This window comes from Hippopotamus amphibius, chromosome 11 (assembly GCF_030028045.1).
Source record: "Hippopotamus amphibius kiboko isolate mHipAmp2 chromosome 11, mHipAmp2.hap2, whole genome shotgun sequence".
In the NCBI taxonomy this organism is placed as follows: Eukaryota; Metazoa; Chordata; class Mammalia; order Artiodactyla; family Hippopotamidae; genus Hippopotamus; species Hippopotamus amphibius.
Window position 1 is genome coordinate 35,428,017 of NC_080196.1, and position 17,818 is coordinate 35,445,834.

General features: G+C 52.2%; 1 protein-coding gene across 1 annotated transcript in view; it reads left to right on the forward strand.

Annotated features, from left to right (window-relative positions):
* The first annotated feature begins 1,040 nt into the window (after positions 1-1,040).
* Positions 1,041-17,818, forward strand: part of CCND3 (cyclin D3) — an 82,434-nt gene continuing 65,656 nt past the window's right edge. The window contains exon 1 of the mRNA XM_057699114.1: positions 1,041-1,206. The gene's annotated coding sequence lies outside the window, so the exon portion shown is untranslated. The remainder of the gene's footprint in view (positions 1,207-17,818) is intronic.

Consider the following 17,818-nt stretch of genomic DNA (forward strand, 5'->3'; position numbering starts at 1 on the left):
TCCCGGAAGTGGCCAGGAAAACGAGCCCTCGTTTTCACACCTATTTTGAAATGAAGTCGCTTTTCATAAAAAGCACATCCCTGGAACGCTCCGAACTTGCCTGATTGCTGGGCAACATCTGCCTAGGTCCCGCTGGGTCCCCATGATTTACTCTCTAAGGGAGGGATCTAGACTCTATACTCTCAAAAATCTCCAGGTGACTCTTGAGCGGGAAATTTGGGGAAACCTTGTTTTGTGCTGGCGGCCCCGCAAGCCCGCTTGGAACTAGAGCCTAACAGCCACCCAGTCCAGGTGTTCCATCGCATCCTGCTGCCTTCTCGCCCGATATTAATCTGCAGGTATATGCCGGGCGAGCCCGGAGGCGCCAGTGGCAGGAGACTGTCCTGTGCACGCTTCACTCCCAGGCCGTTGCGTCCACGCGGTGCCTGTGGTTTTCTGCGGTTCGCTCGCGGGTCAGCCTCTCTGGATGGGGGTTCTTCGTGCACCGCGCCTCATTCGTCCCCGTTTGCGGGTGTCTGGCGGGACGGAGAGGCTGGGTTTGAATCGCAGCACTCGCCAGCTGTGGGACTTCGGGCACATTACCTAACCTCACTGTACCTCGGTTTCCTCTTTTGTGAAACTGGGATGGGATGGGTAGCAGGGGGGAATATGAACGAATACACACAAAGGGTCTATCACCGTGCATAAGTAGAGTAAGAGGTCAAGAAACAGCGCCTAATGTTATTTATTTCCTGCGTGGTCAGTCGGTGAGTGGAAAACGCTCACAGGCAGATGTCTGGAAACCTGCGCCGCGCCTGCCCGCCGGGCGCACCTGCGCCCGGGGAGGGGGGGGCGGGCACCCCCTGCCCCTCACCTGGGGCACGTGGGGCGGGGGTCGTAGCGCAAGGTGAGCCGCCGGGAGGAGTCGGGGCCCAAACCTTAGCTGAGCAGAGCACCCAGCCCCTTTGTCTCCCCCGCCCCCTCTTCCCCACTTCCTGCCCAGCTTTAAACTCGGGATTGGCGGCGCGGAGCCGACTTTGTAAACACGCCACGCTTGCGGCGGTGGAGACTGGTTCTGTTTGGGCGCCGGGGGAGGGGTGGACGCCCCTCCCCGCGGCTGGAGGTGGCGACCCTCGGACCCAGCTCCCCAGAGACAGATGCCAGAGGCGGCGGGAGAGAGTGTGTGCTGCCAAAGTCGGTGCTCCGGGGGGCTCACCTGCTGAGGAGGTAGGCTTGAGGGCTGGAGAAGCCAAGATAGATGGGTGTCAACGTCTCCCCGCTTCGCTGGGGCCTCCAAGCTGAGGCTGGACACCTGGGCGGAGGGGGGGGGGGTCTGAGGTGGGGGGGTTGTTAAGGAGATCGCCACGTCCTCATCACCTCCCGGTTGTCTCTCAAAGCTCGGCTTAATTTCTCTCTGAGTTGCATGCGGCTGAAGGGCAGAGAAGCCCCCCAAAGCCCTGAGTTTTCTCAGTGTCTGCGCAGCCTTCCTCCAAGCTGATCTGGAAGCCCAGTGACCTCAGTGGGTTGTCTGATGTCGTTCTTCAAATCTCAGAGATGGGGCGGGAGGCGGCAGGAGGGCAGAAGCAGTGTGGGCAGGGAGCCTTGGCGTCCTCCTGCCCACCAGGACCGAGGGAAGAGGCCAGAGGACAGGACTGGAAAGAGGGACCTCTCAGTAGCCGGCCCTCTGGTGTCTGGTGGGTACATAAGTGATGGCCTTAGCCTCTTCTGTGTCTTTTAATGTGTCAACAAGAGGAATAACTGAAGAAATTGGTTGCTGTTACTGAGGGAGCGTTAATGTTTTCATTTGTGAACGTTGATTGAGCACCTACTGTGTGTCTGAGGTTGGACGGGATGCTGAGGGTGCAGGGATGTTATTCATCCACAGTGATCTCGCCTGAGTCATAGAACAACAGAGACAAGGTACCAAGTCGGCGTGGCTGGGAAGGCTTCAGAGAGAAGAAGATATCTGAGTTGGATTCTGAATGATGAATAGTGACCAGGCAGAGAAGTGGTGGGAAGTCTTTGTGGGCACTTACTCATTCTGCAGAGCTGGACTGAACCCTGACTGTGGTGTTGGGCATTGGGAAACGATGGGAACCCAGAAACAGTTCCTGCTGTCTTTTACCCACTGTCTAGACATGAAGGAGTGATAGGAACGAACAGGGTGAATTCAAGGCAAGGTGTGATTCTGAGCCTGTGCCCAAGACCTCGGAAATTCCCAGCTAGGTGCAGCAGGGAGAGCCCACCTGGGGGTGATGTAACAGTTCACACAGTCCTGGGGCACCCACCCCACCATCCTTGGATGCTAGGACTGTTTCATCTAACAAATCCTTGCGCTATGCCCCCCACCTCAATTTTCTTTGGAACCAGACATGAGTGAAAAGAACTGGATCTGCCATTGCTTTCCTGCAGATTCTTCTGCTCTTTCAATTCCCAGGCTCATCTGAGAGATGGCTGACACAACAATTTATGAATTCATTCAATGCCTGTTTGCTGTGGCCACACTATCTGCACAGCTTACATATTGGGGACATAATGGTAAACAAGTCAGAGCTTCTACTCCCCTGGAATTTAGGATCAAAAGCATATCTGAGAATTCCAGCAGGATCCCAGTCTTTGTTCCGTCCTTGAGACCATGACCTTCACGGTCCCAAGTGCCTTCTCCTTCCCATTTCCTTCCCTCAGGGGTTCCCCTCAAGGGTTCCAAATGCTAGCTAAGGCTTATATAGCACTGTCAGGTACTCTTCTAAGTATTTTAGGTGTAATGTCTCATTTAATCCTCCTAACAGTTTTATGAGGTAAACACTAGGATTATCTCCATCCTACAGATGAGGAAACTCAGGTGTGGAGGAGATAATTTTCCTAGAAAGGACAGGGTTGGGATTTAAACCCAGGAAACTTGACTTGGGAGGCCCTGTTCTTTACCATTAGGCTAGGCTGCCTCCTTGACTGTTCACATGAAATGTGCTCTTGAGCCAGGGACTTAGGAATTTCTGAAAGGGAGTCTGTGGTCCTGTATCTAGGGTGATATGGAGGAGAGCCATCTGTTAGATGAGTGTGGGCACTTGTGCTGTTTACAGGGAGCTCCAGCAGTCCTGGACTACACAGAGCTGGCATCCTTTCCTGATGGCCGTGTGTGTGTGTGTGTGTGTGTGTGTGTGTGTGTGTGTGTGTGTGTGTTTTCCTGAGAAAGCCTCACTCACCAAGAGGAACAAACCAACGTTTGGTGCAAGAGAGATGCGTGGAAGTGATGTGGCAGAATCTGGGAAGATGGGAAACCAAGATACCTCTTTTGTTGGAAATCGTTAATAAGAGCAGAGACCCTCATATTCTGCATTCCAAGGGGAACAATCCAACTTGGTAGCTGAGTAAGGAAGATGGTCAGGGAGTGGGAGCACTCTTAAGATTGCGCACCTTTCTTCCTCACAGCGATTGCATCCCAAAGCTGCTTCTGCACATCTGACCCCGTCCCTCTAGGCAGACTGGGACTTGCTCATGATGCCAGCTAGGCCACAGGGCAGAGGTTCTATGGATTCCAGCCGTTTTTCCATTACTTTTCTGAAACTCTAGATTTCTCACGTGAGCCCTCTAAACAGATATGGGGAGGCCCAGAGGCTTTCCTTTTCTGCCAGCAGTCAAACTACCTCTAGTGTCTTCTTTGAGGCAGAGGTGTGTATTGGGGGGATGGGTGTTGATGCTGGGAGCTGAGGGTAGAGGGTGGCCACACTGCCATCACAGGTAAGCAGGATGTGAAGGCCAGAACTATGTGGACCTCTAGGCTGCTCCTCTGCACACACACACCCCCTTCCTCCTGATCATAGGGTGGGTTGCGATGGAAGCCTTGGCATGCCCCAGCCCCCTGCCCCAGGCACCGTTCTCTCAGTTGAGAACAGGTTGTACTCTTGAGAAACCACAAGAGGAAGTTTAGGGAGGGCTGGGGGTGGGGAAAGTTCTGGGGCCCCTGCCAAGTTTCCCTTTCTCTGCTGAGCACCATGTGTTTATTTTGGTGTGTTTCTTTTACCCTCAAAGACATTTAAATTTTAAACCCTCTTAGTGTCAAAGAGCTTGTCAAGGCCTGCCCTATTACAGTGTGTGTGTGTGTGTGGCGGGCAGGGCGGGGGGAGGTGGTCAGAGGCACCCCTGGAAATGGGATTGCAACAGGTACTTATTTGTTGGGTTTCACCTGGGATTCGTGCAGGCGGGGAAAGGTTGACAAATCCCACGAAGTTTTCTGTTCTGCTCTCTGCCCTTTCACCTTACTCTTCGCCAAAGCACTCCCTACAGCCCCAAACGCAAGAAAATGTGGGTATAATGGCCACTTAGGATCTGAGTGATGTTGCCAGGAGCAGTCCTTAGTGTTCTATCTGCCTTATCTCATTTTTTTTTTTTGGCTTTTTTTAAATTTTATTTATTTGTTTATTATAATTGCCTTATCACCATAACTCCGGGTAGTAAATGCCTCTATTCCCAATTTACAAATGAGGAAACTGAAGCTAAGAAAGGCTTAGAGGCTCGCCTGAAGTCACACAGCTAGTAAGTGGCAGAGCCCATATTTGAACCCTGGTCTATTTGACTTCAGAGCCTGTGCTCTTGATGTCTATTTAATCGTCAAATCAGAGCATCAACTTCCCCAACATATCAGACCCTGCACAATAGGAGGTTGAGCTCCAAAAATGCTTTAGAAATGGTGATGCTTAGTGTGGGGAGGAGGTGGTTTGGGTATAGAGTTGGAAGAGAAGTTCTCTGGAAGTTCATATAATAAAAAGGATAACTGAGGGAAAGGAAGATGCAGTGGGTGAAAAGTTGAGGCCAAACTCTGAAAGTTTGAACCAAATGGGGAGATGATTTAGGAGGGATATTGTAGCTGTGTTCAAACATTTAAAAGGTTGCCTTTGGAAGTCCCCAAGTAGGGAACTGGTGGAGACAGATTTCCAAAAAGCATAAACACTTTCTAACAAATAATTGCCTAATCCCCTTATGCAGAAGTGAGTTCCTTGTGTCAGGGAGGAGAGCACATGCAGGGGCTTCTGCCAGCAGGAAGCCCTCAAAGCCCCTTCCACCTCTAATGTGGTTATTGACCTGCTTCCCTCCCCATCTGTCCACCAGGTGGCGCTGTTGCCCAGTGTGTGGCTGCAAGGCTGCTGGATGGGGTGAAGAGCGCCACCTGGTCCTTCAGCCACCAGCTGCTTTCCTGGGGCTTATCCCCGACCCCGTCCCCAGCAGTCTACGCACCAGGGCCCAGAGAGCCACTTTTGACCCAGCACAGCCCCCATAAAATGCACTCTTAGGTCTCCTCCAGGCTCAGGCCAGAGCATGCAAGCCTCCGCCCCTGGGGCGGGTCCCCTTCCCCAGGTCAGAGATCCCCTCCCTCCCTCCCCTTTCCCCTCCCTGACCTTCCTTTGCCCTGGAGATAGAAGGACCCATGTCAGGAGCAGAGGGCAAGGCCAGCAACCCTCATGGGCATGGCCTTTCCTAGCCTTCAAGGGCGTGACACTGATGTCATGGCATCTCGTTTAAGGTCCTCCAAAACTGCACCTCTCAGAAACTGTTTGCCCTCAGCTGCCTGACCAGTTCTCCCACCCTGCTTAGAACAACCCCAGGACAGCCACTCCTAAGGAGAGACAGCAGGGATCCAGGCGTTGTCCCTAAGAAGGAGGGGCAGCAGAGGGGCTGCCTGGTGTCTTGTTTGTTGGCCCAGATCTTCTTGCTGCCCCTCCCCCCCACCCCAGTCCCTTAGAAAGACCCAGGGCCACTGGGGCCCCAGGGACAAGGCAGGCCAGGCCCAGCATGTGCCAGGACAGAGGGTGCAGTGCCAAGCCCTGTGGCCAGAGGGCACCATGGAGGCCAGGCCCCGCGCGAGAGAGGCCATCACCAGTGTGTTCCAAGCACTTAGGAACTCACTGCCCACCCCTGCCAGCCCTTGTGTGAGGTAGGAGGCCTGTTGTATAGAAGAGTAAACCCAGGCACCGAGGGTGAAGCAGTCGGCCTCCACGTACACAGCAGGACAGTGGCTGAGCTGGAAGTCTGACGTGGCCATTTGGCTGTGAAGTTTGTGCACATGACCACTAATCCGTGCTTTCTCTCGTGGAGTGGCTCAGAGGGCCGGTGCTCAGAGCAGAAACCACCCCGGTTTGAGCCCTAGCTTGGCTCCTTCCTGGCTGTGTGGAACTCAGCTTCCTTACCTGTCAAGTGGGCGTAGCTGCAGTCCCTGCCTCGCTGGCTCCTGGTGAGGATTAATTGTACTGATATTTGCAGGGTGCTTACAGTATGCCAGGTGGGAGCTTTTTCCACTGTAGTTTTTTTTTTTTTTCTTGGCTGCGCTGCATGGCATGTGGGAACTTAGTTTCCAGACCAGGGATCAAACCCAGGCCCTCGGCAGTGAAAGCGCGGAGTCCCAACCACTGGACTGCCAGGGAATTCCCTTGGCAGGTGTGATCTTTTTGTGTCCTCACAGCAGCTCTGTGAGGGAGGTACTATCATTATGCCTTTACCAACAAGGAAACTGAGGCACAGAGTCAGGGGCCGAGGCTTCAGCCCATGCTCTGCACCTGGCTTAGGAGATAATACACTCAAAGCCAAGTGCCAAACAGGTGATAAACCCTTATATGTGATACTTCTGTCACCATCATATCATCGTCACAGTCTCCCAGACTGAGCTCCTGGGGCTGGGCATGGGGGGCTATCCAAAAACAAGGGGGGCAACCCTGGTTGCTTTCCTCGCCATCCCACCTATGAATTCATCTCATCCTCTTTTCTAGAATAAAAATCGGCCCACCAGTTCTGGTCTGTGGTCAGACAATTGGACAGAATACTTGAAATTGGGACGGTCCCAGAAACTCCCATTTCTGGCCCCAGTGCTTGTCTGCTCCAGCTCGCCCTGCCTCCTGTTCTCTGTTCTCTTTCCTCCAGGCTGCGCCCCCCGGCCCCTCCCCTGGGGGCCCTGAGTTCTGGGAAAGGAAGCCGGAGCAGGGCCTCTGACAGATGCAGACCTTGAGCTCCAACGTGGGCTCCGGCTGGAGGTGTTAGAGGCTGTGGGTGGAGGAGAGGACTGGCCAGGGGATGGGAGGATGGGGCTTAGAGGGCCCCCAGGCTGCCTGTCCCAGGAAGGCATCTGTCTGTTCCTCACAGACCCCTCTTCCTAAGCTCCAGTTTATGAAGCTCACGCTGCTGGGTGCTGAGGAGTCAGCTGGGAATAAGACCCCAGGGAGGATTTACTCCTCTCTGGCAAGTGGGTATCACAAGCTGTCTTTGGATTATGGAGGGGAAGAGTGCTGTTTCCTCCCAACACCGGGCCCCCGAGATTCAGGGCTGCGTTTGCCTTTCGCTCCAGCCCTGTTCCCTTTTCTCTAAGCAGGATCTACTACAAAACCGCAAACTTGGAGACTGTTCAGAGGTGGAATCTATTTTCATTATAGTGAGCGAGGATCTTGGGGTTACAAACTCTCAGATGTCCTGGGTGGCTGAGTGTAGGCCGGGGTGTAGAACATTCTAGTAGTTTTCCCAGGCCCTCTCTCTTTTTCTTTGCAGTCGGCTGGTACCTGCTGTTCCTAGGGGTACTCACCACCTTTGCTTAGAATTCTGCCTCTAGGACCAGGTGGAGTTTTTCCTCTTGGGCCTCTTGGTTTCTAAGGAAACCGAGTCTTTTACTGCCCGGGGCCCATCCTCTTGGGTTCTAACTCAAAACTCTCTTTACACCCACTGGACCTGAGCTTGGTGCCTCCTGGGTGGTCCTCAGAAGTCTTGTCTCTCCCCTTTTGTAGCTTCTAGGAGTCATTTTTGGTATTCCCAGAAGGAATCCGTTGTGCGGATTTTCTCTGAACCCTCATTTCTTCACAGGCAGGTGGCAGTGAAGATGTTGGGGGTGATAAGAGCATATGTTTGCAAATACTTCCACGTGCCGGTGACAGAAAGTGCCCTGTGTATAACGTGTACCATGTGTAAATAAGTTTACAATAAACATGCTTATTTATCAACTCATTTCTCATTCACTCCTCATAAGAATCCTCTGAGGTTTCCGTATGTTGCAGACGGAGAAACTGAGGCACAGAGGTGAAGTAACTTGCCCAAGGTCATACAACCAGTCAGTGTTGAGAGCCCGGTGGCCGAAAGAACTCTGACTGGAGTCTGACTTTTCATGCACACGTGTGTGTGTGTGTGTGTGTGTGTGTGCGCGCGCACGCGCGCGCACGCATTTAGGAGTGCCCACCCACCAGGGGGAGTGTGAAGGGACCCCAGGTTCCCTGTTAGACGTCCTGAACACAGCATCAGGACGGGGGAGAGCAGGCTGGTAGGCCCCTGAGCTGCCTCTGTATGTGACAGTGTATTTGTGCACGATTGTACATCTGTGTGGAGGCATGATGTTGTGGATGTGTATCCCCCAGGCAGGCCCAGGGCCTCCTCCATCCCTCAGTGCTCCCGGCTGGAGCTGCAGGCTTGTCCCCTAAGCCAAGCAAGATGGCAGGGCAGGAGCAAGGAGGGCCCCACCCTGCCCCAGCAGGAGCAGGTCAGGTGTTGCACACTACCCAGGAAGCAGGAGTGGGTGGTGGCGAAGTGAGCTTTGCTAGGTGGGGCTGGGGCCCTGACCTTTCTGGGGAGCCCTGGATGAATCAGCCCAACCACAGCCGCCCTAACTGCGGCATGGTGCAAACAAGCTTTTCCTCCAGCTCCCTCCCCTCCCCCGCCCCCATGCTCATTTTCCTTTCCTTTCTCTCCTTGGCAGGGGTGTGGCACCAGGGCAGTGGCTGCAGGCACACCTCTGGATTTGATGGTTAAGCTGGGTTCTAGTGCTGGACCTGCAACCTTCACCTTCTAGATTCTCCACCCCAAAATGGGCAGCAGCTCCAGCTGGGGTGGAGGCCACGTACCCTGCCCAGAGGACAGGACTGCGTAGATGTAGGACTCCCACCTGGCGTATCCCTCCAGCAACACCTATAAGCCTCAGAGGTCTTGTCCAGTCCTCATCTGCAGGAGAGCCACATTTTGTGCTGTGTTGGGTTCACAGTCAGTGTGAAAACAAAACACATGTCAACATTACTATTAAAGTCTCCTTCAACTGCTCATAAAACACAGTGTGCCTGGCTTGCGCATTCTCTCCCAGCTCTAAGGATCTCCAGTACAGCCAGTTTTCACTGGGACAGATGGCTGAGTCTTTGGCGGAATGTTATGCTGAGCTTGGGGAAGGGCCCACGTTGTATGAACAATACATGGATTTCTGAGGCTGGTTGGTATCTCCTCCAGTAGATATTACTGAATTTGTGATGGTTAAATGTGCACATTTAGAATTCAGCATGCATTCGCTTATGGGCTCTTATGGGTTCCCTGGGCTGCAAGAAAGGTTTGAGTGACAGTGCTGTGGGAATCTGGAGGAAGGAGCAGTTGCTTGCGGATGGATTAACCAGGAATTTCTCCTCGGAGGTGCCATTTGAGAAAATGAAAGAGGAGGGGACTTGATGGGAAGATATTCAGGAGCAATTTTAAATGGTGGTTGCTTTTGTATCTTTTTACTTTTCTGAATATCTGAGGTTTGTTTTTTTTATTTTTACTGAAAGCCATATTATACAAATAATCATTGTTCTATTCTTAATTCTGTGGCAATTATTAGGCTTATTTATTCTGTTTGTTTTCTGTGGTTTTTTTGTTTGTTTGTTTTTTGGGTTTTTTGTGGTTTTTTGGCGGCGCTTCATGGCTTGCGGATCTTAGCTCCCCAACCAGGGATCAAACCCGTGCCCCCTGCAGTGGAAGTGTGGAGTCCTTACCACTGGACTGCCAGAGGAATCCCTAGGTTTATTTATTCTTTATATTATTTTTGATTCTAAAATAACTAGTGGCTGTTTCTATAATCACTATTATTATTTTTTAAAATTATTTATTTATTGGCTGCGTTGGGTCTTCATTGCTGCACGCGGGCTTTCTCTAGTTGCAGAGAGAGAGGGCTACTCTTCCTTGCGGTGCACGCACTTCTCATTTCAGTGGCTTCTCTTTGTTGCGGAGCACAGGCTCTAGGCATGCAGGCTTCAGTAGTTGTGGCACTCGGGCTCAGTAGTTGTGGCTCGCGGGCTTGAGCACAGGCTCAGTAGTTGTGGCACACAGGCTTAGTTGCTCCGAGGCACGTGGGATCTTCCTGGACCAGGGATTGAACCCGTGTCCCCTGCATTGGCAGGTGGATTCTTAACCACGGCACCACCAGGGAGGTCCCACTATTATTTCTATAACAATAAGTATTCTTCACATGACCACTTCTTATTTTGTTAATGGTTTAAAAACTCAAGCAACACACTGGGGCAGGGAAGTAAAACATGAGTAAGGGGAGAGGGCTGGGGCATTTTAGAGACTCTCTGTCTGCTTTAACTGCTGTGTTAGATCTCACGCAGCAGTTCTCAAACTTTCTGGTCTCAGGAACACTTTACACCCTTAAAAATTATTGCGGATCCTAAAGAGCTTTGGCTTTTCAACGTTGTAGCTATTAACATTTGATTTGTAATACAAAAATGTTAAATGAGAAATTTTAAAAATATTTATTAATTCCTTGAAAGTAACAATAAAAAAAAATCATTGCATGTTAACCTAGTATCATATTTTTTATAACTATATTTTCCAAAACAACAAAAAAAATTGAAGTGTGGCCTTGTTTTACATTTTTCGCCAATCTCTTTAATGCCTGGCTTGATGGAAGACAGCTGGATTCTCATATCTGCTTCTGCTTCAGTGGGTTGCAATATGTTGTTTTGGTTGATTTGCATGAAGAAAATCGGGCCTCACACAGATACGTTGTTGGGAAGAGAGGACCTCATGGACCTGGTCCAGGGGATGGCTGGCTTAGTGGGACATGGAGCTGGAAAGAAATTTGGGGGCAATGGTGGAGAAGCCAAATCAAAGTGTTGGGTTGGGGAATTTGGACTTATTTAGGAGGTGATGGGGAGCCATTGAAGACTTTTGCGCAAAGAAGCGACATGATCAGAGCGGATTTCTAGGGCGGTAGGCAAGAGGGAGTCTTCATAAAATAAAAAGGATTGAAACCAGGGTGACGCAGTAGAAATGGAAACAAGGGGGCGATTTGGCAAAATAGTTTGAAGGCAGAAGCAGCAGAACTTAGTAATGATTTGGTAGGAAGGTATGAAGAGTCATCTGCCCTGTGAAATGGCTCAGCCCTTTCCCTGTTGGGCACCATGCATACTTCTCAGCTGAGTAGGTTGCTATGTGTTGTAGTTTGCTGCTTGCTTGCCTCCTCTCCTGCTGGGCTATAGGAGGTGGTCAGTAAATGAATGGAGGAGAGTTCAAGGACTTTCCCAGGATGTTTCAGCCAGGGGTGGCTGGCAGAATATTGGTGCCATGAACAGAAATTTAAAGACCAAGAAGAAAAGATGTCCATTATCATTGAGTATCATCAAGTAAAGGGTGGGCGGAGATGTCAAGCTATTAATAGAAAATAGTGGGTAGACCTTGAAATATACTCTTATCTTGGCAAGGAAGTCGATTTTCCTAGGCACTAAACATTTGGGGAGAACATCTAGGACAGATTGCTCTTGATTATTCTTTATTCTCAAGTAACTCAAGTTCAATGAGGGCAATGTTTTTCAAAATTAGAAATGTCTTCACTTTAATCTATTACGAATGCATACAGACACACATGTATATATACGGAAAACAAGTTTCATTCACGAAAAAATACTTCCCCTTTATCCAGATGATGTACTTTTGATATTGTCTTTTTTATTCTGTTGTTTCATTTTTTAAAAATGCTGGTCAAAATTAGCTTTATGACTTCATGACCCAGGAAAGCGTCCTGACTTGCATTTGAAAAACGCTGTTGGCGATGTATCAGTATTTTCAAGGTTTCTTTTAGCAACAGAAACAAATTGTCCAATGTAAGGCAAAGGGAATTTACTGGAAGGTTAGGAACCCATAGACTCACCAGAAAGGCTGGGAAACTGGGTTTGGAAATGAGCAGAAACTGACAAAGTGCCCAAGGGCTGGGCAGAAGGACAGACAGCATGGTGGGAATGGACTGGCCGGCCCCTCCAGTTTCCGAGCTGCGGGTCAGGCAGGCTGGCTCCTAGATTTGCACTAGGGAAGAGGTAGTCTCCCGAAAGGAAGTGACAGTGCTGTTGGAAAGGGAACCGTGTATTCAGCAGCCAAAAAAGAATAGTCTACAAAAGGTAACATGACTTAGGCACATAAAAAGATACCTAACAGTGAGTGGTGTCTCTACACGATGGTGGATCTAAACGGGTGTGTTCTTGCCTGTTGGTGACCTTGCCATGTGGTAAATTCTCCCTTCAGAAAGCAGTTTGGCTGAAGGTTTCAATTCAAATGCCTCCAGAATATTCTGACCCTCTGCTTTGATAATCCTACTTTCCAGGCTCTATCCTAACTTAAGTAATTCTAAATGTAGGAAAAAATTTTGTCAGTGGTGATTTTCATCAGGGTGTTATCATGTACAGTGACAAAAAATTGGAACAACTGAAATGCCTTCCAATAGAGCATGGTTAAGCGAGGTATACTATATCTAGTAAATGGAATATTAGGTAGCCATTAAAAATGTCAATTGCAAAAAATATGTGATATCACAAACATTACCTATATGGTAATGTTAAGGAAAAAGTCAGGATGCAAAAGTGTACCTACATTTACAACTGTATGTTTTACACACACTCACATATACACACGCGTAGAGAAAAGACTGGAAGAAAATATACCAAAATGTTAACAGCAGTTGTTTTGGGGGGGCAGTAGAACTATGAGTGATTTCTACTTTTTCCCCTCTTTCTAAATGTTCCAGTTCTGTAATAACAAGAGAAATGCAAAACAAGTCATGAGTTGTGTTTCCATAACTCTACAGAAAATCAGCCATATTATTTTCGCAGCATCTCATTGGAGACATTAGGTACCAAGTAAAACGTTAGCACGAGGCGTACAGTGTGACGGCCCAGAGGACAGCCTGGTGTGGCCTGGGAGGTGACAGCTGCCTCTGGGTCAAGTTCCCAACTCAGCAGCACTATCTGCCGACCCGTCATGTCCTACGGCACCCGTAGAGCTGAAATACCCAGGCAGCTCTGGCGTGACAACTCAGGTTGCCATGGCAGTCGGGGGTGGGTCTTCACGTGAGACAGCTCGCTTTCAAGATCCAATAACCCATGAACGGCCACAGAGCGGGTCCGAAGTATGCAGCAGGCATTTCTTGGGGGGGAGGGAGGGTGGCTGCTCCCTCCTTGTCCTTTTTAGCAGCCGGGAGCAGCGGGGAACTAAGGTAGTGAGAGCAGGGTGCAGGGCTGTATCCCACAGTATCTGCCTTCCACAGCTCAGCAACAGGGAAGGAGGTGGAGTCTGGATTGAGCCCCAAGATAAGGAATATGCTGCAGCTGACGGAGAAGATCAAAATAAACAGCTGTGCCCCCAGGAGAATGAACTCCACATTCCATTCTCTGACCCCACCCCCAGTTCCCACTTCTCCCGAGTGCCTTCCCCCCACCCCACCCCCACACACGCACACTCAGCATCCCCTCAACCTTGGCTTAGGTCCCTTAGAACCTTCCCACACTCACCCCCCGCCTTCACCAGAGGCTCTGGGGCCGCTCTCCAGCTGTCTGGAAGGGAGTGAGTGCCCCGGACAGGTGGCCGGAGGCGGATGGAGAGGGGCTTCAGCGAGGGCCGGGCTCCACCTGCCAGACGGGGCCACCCTCAGACTCACACGTGGGCCACTCCAGCAAGGCCCAGGAACAGAAGAGGGGGATGGTGGTGGCCGCGAGTCTGGGGAAGCCGAGGCAGGACCTGGGGCAGCGTGGGGTGGGTGGGAGGAGGACGTGCGGTGGTCCTGATGGCCGGGTCTGCAAACATCTGGTCGTCACTGTGGGTGGGCCCAGCCCTCCGGGAGGTCAACCCAGCCCTCCGGGAGGTCACAGTCCAGGAGAAGAGACAGACAGCAGGTACAAGACGTGCCGCCTGAGGGGGGCATTCCTCACCATAGTGCCCAGAGGGACCGCCAGCTCCACAGAACCCTCTGCAAGTCTATCTCCTGAGGGTTCAAGTCACTACCCCAGACGGCTTTCTAGACACACTAACTTGGGATTTAAAATCTAGAAGATAGAAGGAGCAGATATTTCTCTCTCCTGGGGCTGGGCTACCCCCTCGGGCCATCAGGAGTCATCACCACCCTTCTTCTATGTCACCCGCATTCCAGTTCCAACCTGCACAGCAAGACTCAACTGGACCTGGGTGCTGAGGGGCTTCAGGGTAGCGCTGGTTTCCACCACGTAGTACTTCCACATCCCAAAGATGTAGGGACTCTGGACATAACTCCTGTCCTCCGGAGCTTGTACGTAGCCTCTGTCCTCACCTACAGGGGATAAAACCGGGGGGGGGCAGATGGGTGGGTGTTTGCCCTGACGTTCACCGGGCACCTTTGCACCTGGAGGGAGGACGGTTGAAAGAGGAAGGTAGTGGGGGGCTCCCAAGGCTGCCCATTGGCCTGGCTGGCTGAGGGAAGGGCACCTCCACCCACCCCAGTGCCCAGCGAAGGTGTGCGTGGGGGTCTTACCACCTTCTCAGTCCCTAACTGCAGGCAACCTGGCAGAGTCCCATATCACTCCACTTAAATGACTCCCGTGAGGCCCCCCAGGCCCTCTCACGTCCCACATCTCCAGCAGGTTGCTAGGCAACACCCCACCTTGCCTCGTCACCCCCAACCAGTACACTCAGTGTGTACATGCTAATACTAGCCAGGACTGACTGCATAGGTTGCAGAGCCCCTTGTTCAAAAATTATTAGGAATTTCAACATGGTGGCAACAGAGCATTAAACCAAGGGTGGACCCCTTCTGAGCGCAGGGCTCTGTGTGCCTGCACGGGGTCACCTGTGCACGAAGCCAGCCCTGAAGGTCGCTACCGTTCGTCGAACACTTGCTGTGATGCCACCCCCTGTGCTGGGCGCTCACCACGCGTGATCTCATGCCTTCCTCTCAGCAGCCCTGTTATACCTCCTGTGCAGACGAGGACATGGAAGGATTAGACAAGCCACATAACTTGCTGAGGTCATCAGCGCTTCAGGGCTAGCGTGGGGGACAGAAGTCAGCCTGTCTGTCTGCAGAGCCTGGGCTCTTCACCACCCTGGGCAGCTCCAGCCCACAGGGTTAGGGTGGTTGCTGGGCAAGGCAGCTGCTTCCCGTCCCCTTCTTCTGTCCTATCAGGGGCAGGAAGGAAGGTGAGGCAAGAAACAGCAGCTGACAGCGTGGCAACAATGGCAGCGGCGGGGAGGGTGGCCAACCAGACAGCAGTGCTGGGTGGAGACCGTGTGAGATGGGCTCAGGGGCTGTGTGAACTGGAGGCAGCTGATAGACACCACAGCTGTGCCCTCCACCCTGTCGCCCAGTGTGGGCTTCGCTGAGCCCTTTCTCCTCCTCTCCCCTGATGGCACCTCCAGCTCTGTCTCTTTCTTCCTTTTTACAGCCATGATCTCTTCTCCCCAACTCTCTCCTTCACTCCCTTTCCAGCCAGCCTCCCCTGGGGAGGTCACTCAGGGCTCTCCTCTAGCTGTGTCCTCAGTGTTTATCTCCGCAGCGACAACAGCCATGGTTTAGTGAGTACCTACTGTGTGCCAGGCACGCTGCTGAGCACTTTATAGATATATAAACTTGACTTCTCTCCACAAACCTGTAAGCAGCGATTATTATCCACATTTTATAAAGGAAGAAACCGAGGCTCAGAGAGGCTCAGAGATCTGTCCACAGTTACAGAGCTGCTAAGTGGTAAAGGGGGCTTTACAGGCTCAGCTCTGAAGCCCACGTGGTTTCTGCCCTTCCTCACTGCCTCGTCACTCTGCAGAGGGTGGAGTTGGCCTGACAAGGTGCAGTGGTCCCTGAGCCTGCAGGAGACCAAGGAGGGACTTCGAGAAAGGATCAGTTTGAGGGACGAATAAATTATGTATTGTGAGGAAGGGAGACGTTCACCACCTTTGCGTTTGCTGGGGTGGCGTCCCAGGAGGTGTCCTGTCTACCTGGAAGGCCCGCTCTGACAGTTGGGAGAGCAGACCTGATGGGGTGAGGTGACGGGGCTGAAGGGCTGAGGACGTGGATGAGGAGGAAGGTCCCTCTCACACATTTTACCCATTGGCACCTGGCAGGTACCAAAGGATGGACTGTGATCAGCGCTGCTGTAATGGAGACCCCCAAATCAGGTGCCTAACAAAATGGAAATTTCTCACATACAAGTCCGGGTGGGCAATCAGACCCCTTGACAGGGTTGGGGACCCACACTCCTCTCAGGCTCTTGCTCATCCAGGCCCTTGGATGTTGAAGACAGGGCAGCACCCCATCCCCTGGGGTCCACGGCCCAGCCAGTGGGAAGGGAGAGGAGGGAAGGAGGGGGCACAAGCCTTCCTTTCCAGGACATGACCCCCAAATTGCCAGATCCCTTATCCCTTTAGCCCAGAGTTGGTCGCCAGCCACATTTAACTGCAAGGGATTTGGGGGCTTACACACAGCAGAGCTCCTAGTATGAAAGGTATGGGAAGGGGAAGTGGATGCTGCTGGGCAATTAGGAAGCTTTGCCCCAGGATCTAGATAGGCGGGGACCAAGAGAGCCTGCGTCCCGTGCGTGAGGGTGGCTTTTCTATGTAGAACCTCTGAGAGAAGGGTTCTCAGATGGCCTTCTCTCTGGGGGAGGCCTAGGGCAGAGGGGCCAGCACCCCGCCTCATCTCTAGTCAAGGGCAGAGGGGCCAGCACCCCCGCCTCATCTCTAGTCAAGGGCAGAGGGGCCAGCACCCCGCCTCATCTCTAGTCAAGGGCAGAGGGGCCAGCACCCCGCCTCATCTCTAGTCAAGGGTAGAGGGTATGACTCTCTCTCGCCCTGACCAGAAGCCCCCAGAGGTCCCCAGAGCCCTTGTGCCAGGAGCACTGTAGGATGGGGTGAGGCTCACTGAAGGGTACCAGTCCTGGCCCTTTGGGAGGCCCTGCTGTTCTCAGATGGGGTAGCAAAGCGTCATGTCCCCTCCCCTCGGTGATCACATGTAATCCTCGCAAGCACTAGGAGATGGAGAGTTGCAGGTCTCTCAGGGCCAGCTTTCAGCATCAAAGACAGAAAGTACACAGAATTGAGGCAGGAGATCGAGCTTTGTCCAAAATGAGGGAGATGGTTCTCCTCTCTGGAGATGTGAATCTCTAGATGCTGACGGGCAGTCTTCTGGGCCCATTGTTTGCTTGCTCATTCATTCATTCATTCATCATTCAGTGTCTCTGTAGTGAGCATCTGCCTCAAGTGCCCCAGGTACAGTGTTCAGTGCAGGTGAAAGAGAAAAGAACAAGACAGGCACAGCCCCTGACATGATGGAACTTACAAGCCCTCAGTGTCCCCTGTCCCCTTTCTGCCTCCCCATAGAGGACGGACCAAGCCATTGCAACTCTGAGAGCTAGCCTTGTGGTTCAGAGTTTGAAAGGCCCAAAGGGAGCCCCTGAAAGCATGTGGCAGGCCTCACCTGGGTGCTGTCCTGGAGTGGCTGGGCGGGGATGGGTGGGGATGCAGGGGTGAGGGGTGGAGCAGGCATTGGAGTGGTGGTTTCACTTCCCTCTCACATACAAGGCGTGGAATTGCTTTTTCTCAGTTGGTGAGGTTGGTGACTTCTCTTCTGCATCTGGAGTTCATGTGCCCTCTCAGCCCCTCCTCTAGTGCTCCAGTTTGGGTGGGATCCTTCCTCCCATTACCTGTGATCCCAGGAAAGAGGGCGGTGTGGGAAGTGGAAATCTGTGTGGCGACCCTTCCTCAGTGGGGACTTTGGTCTCTGAGCTCCTCTCTGGGCCCCTCTAGGCCCCGCAGTCCTCCTGGCTAGTCCAGGAAGAGAGGCCACAGGCCC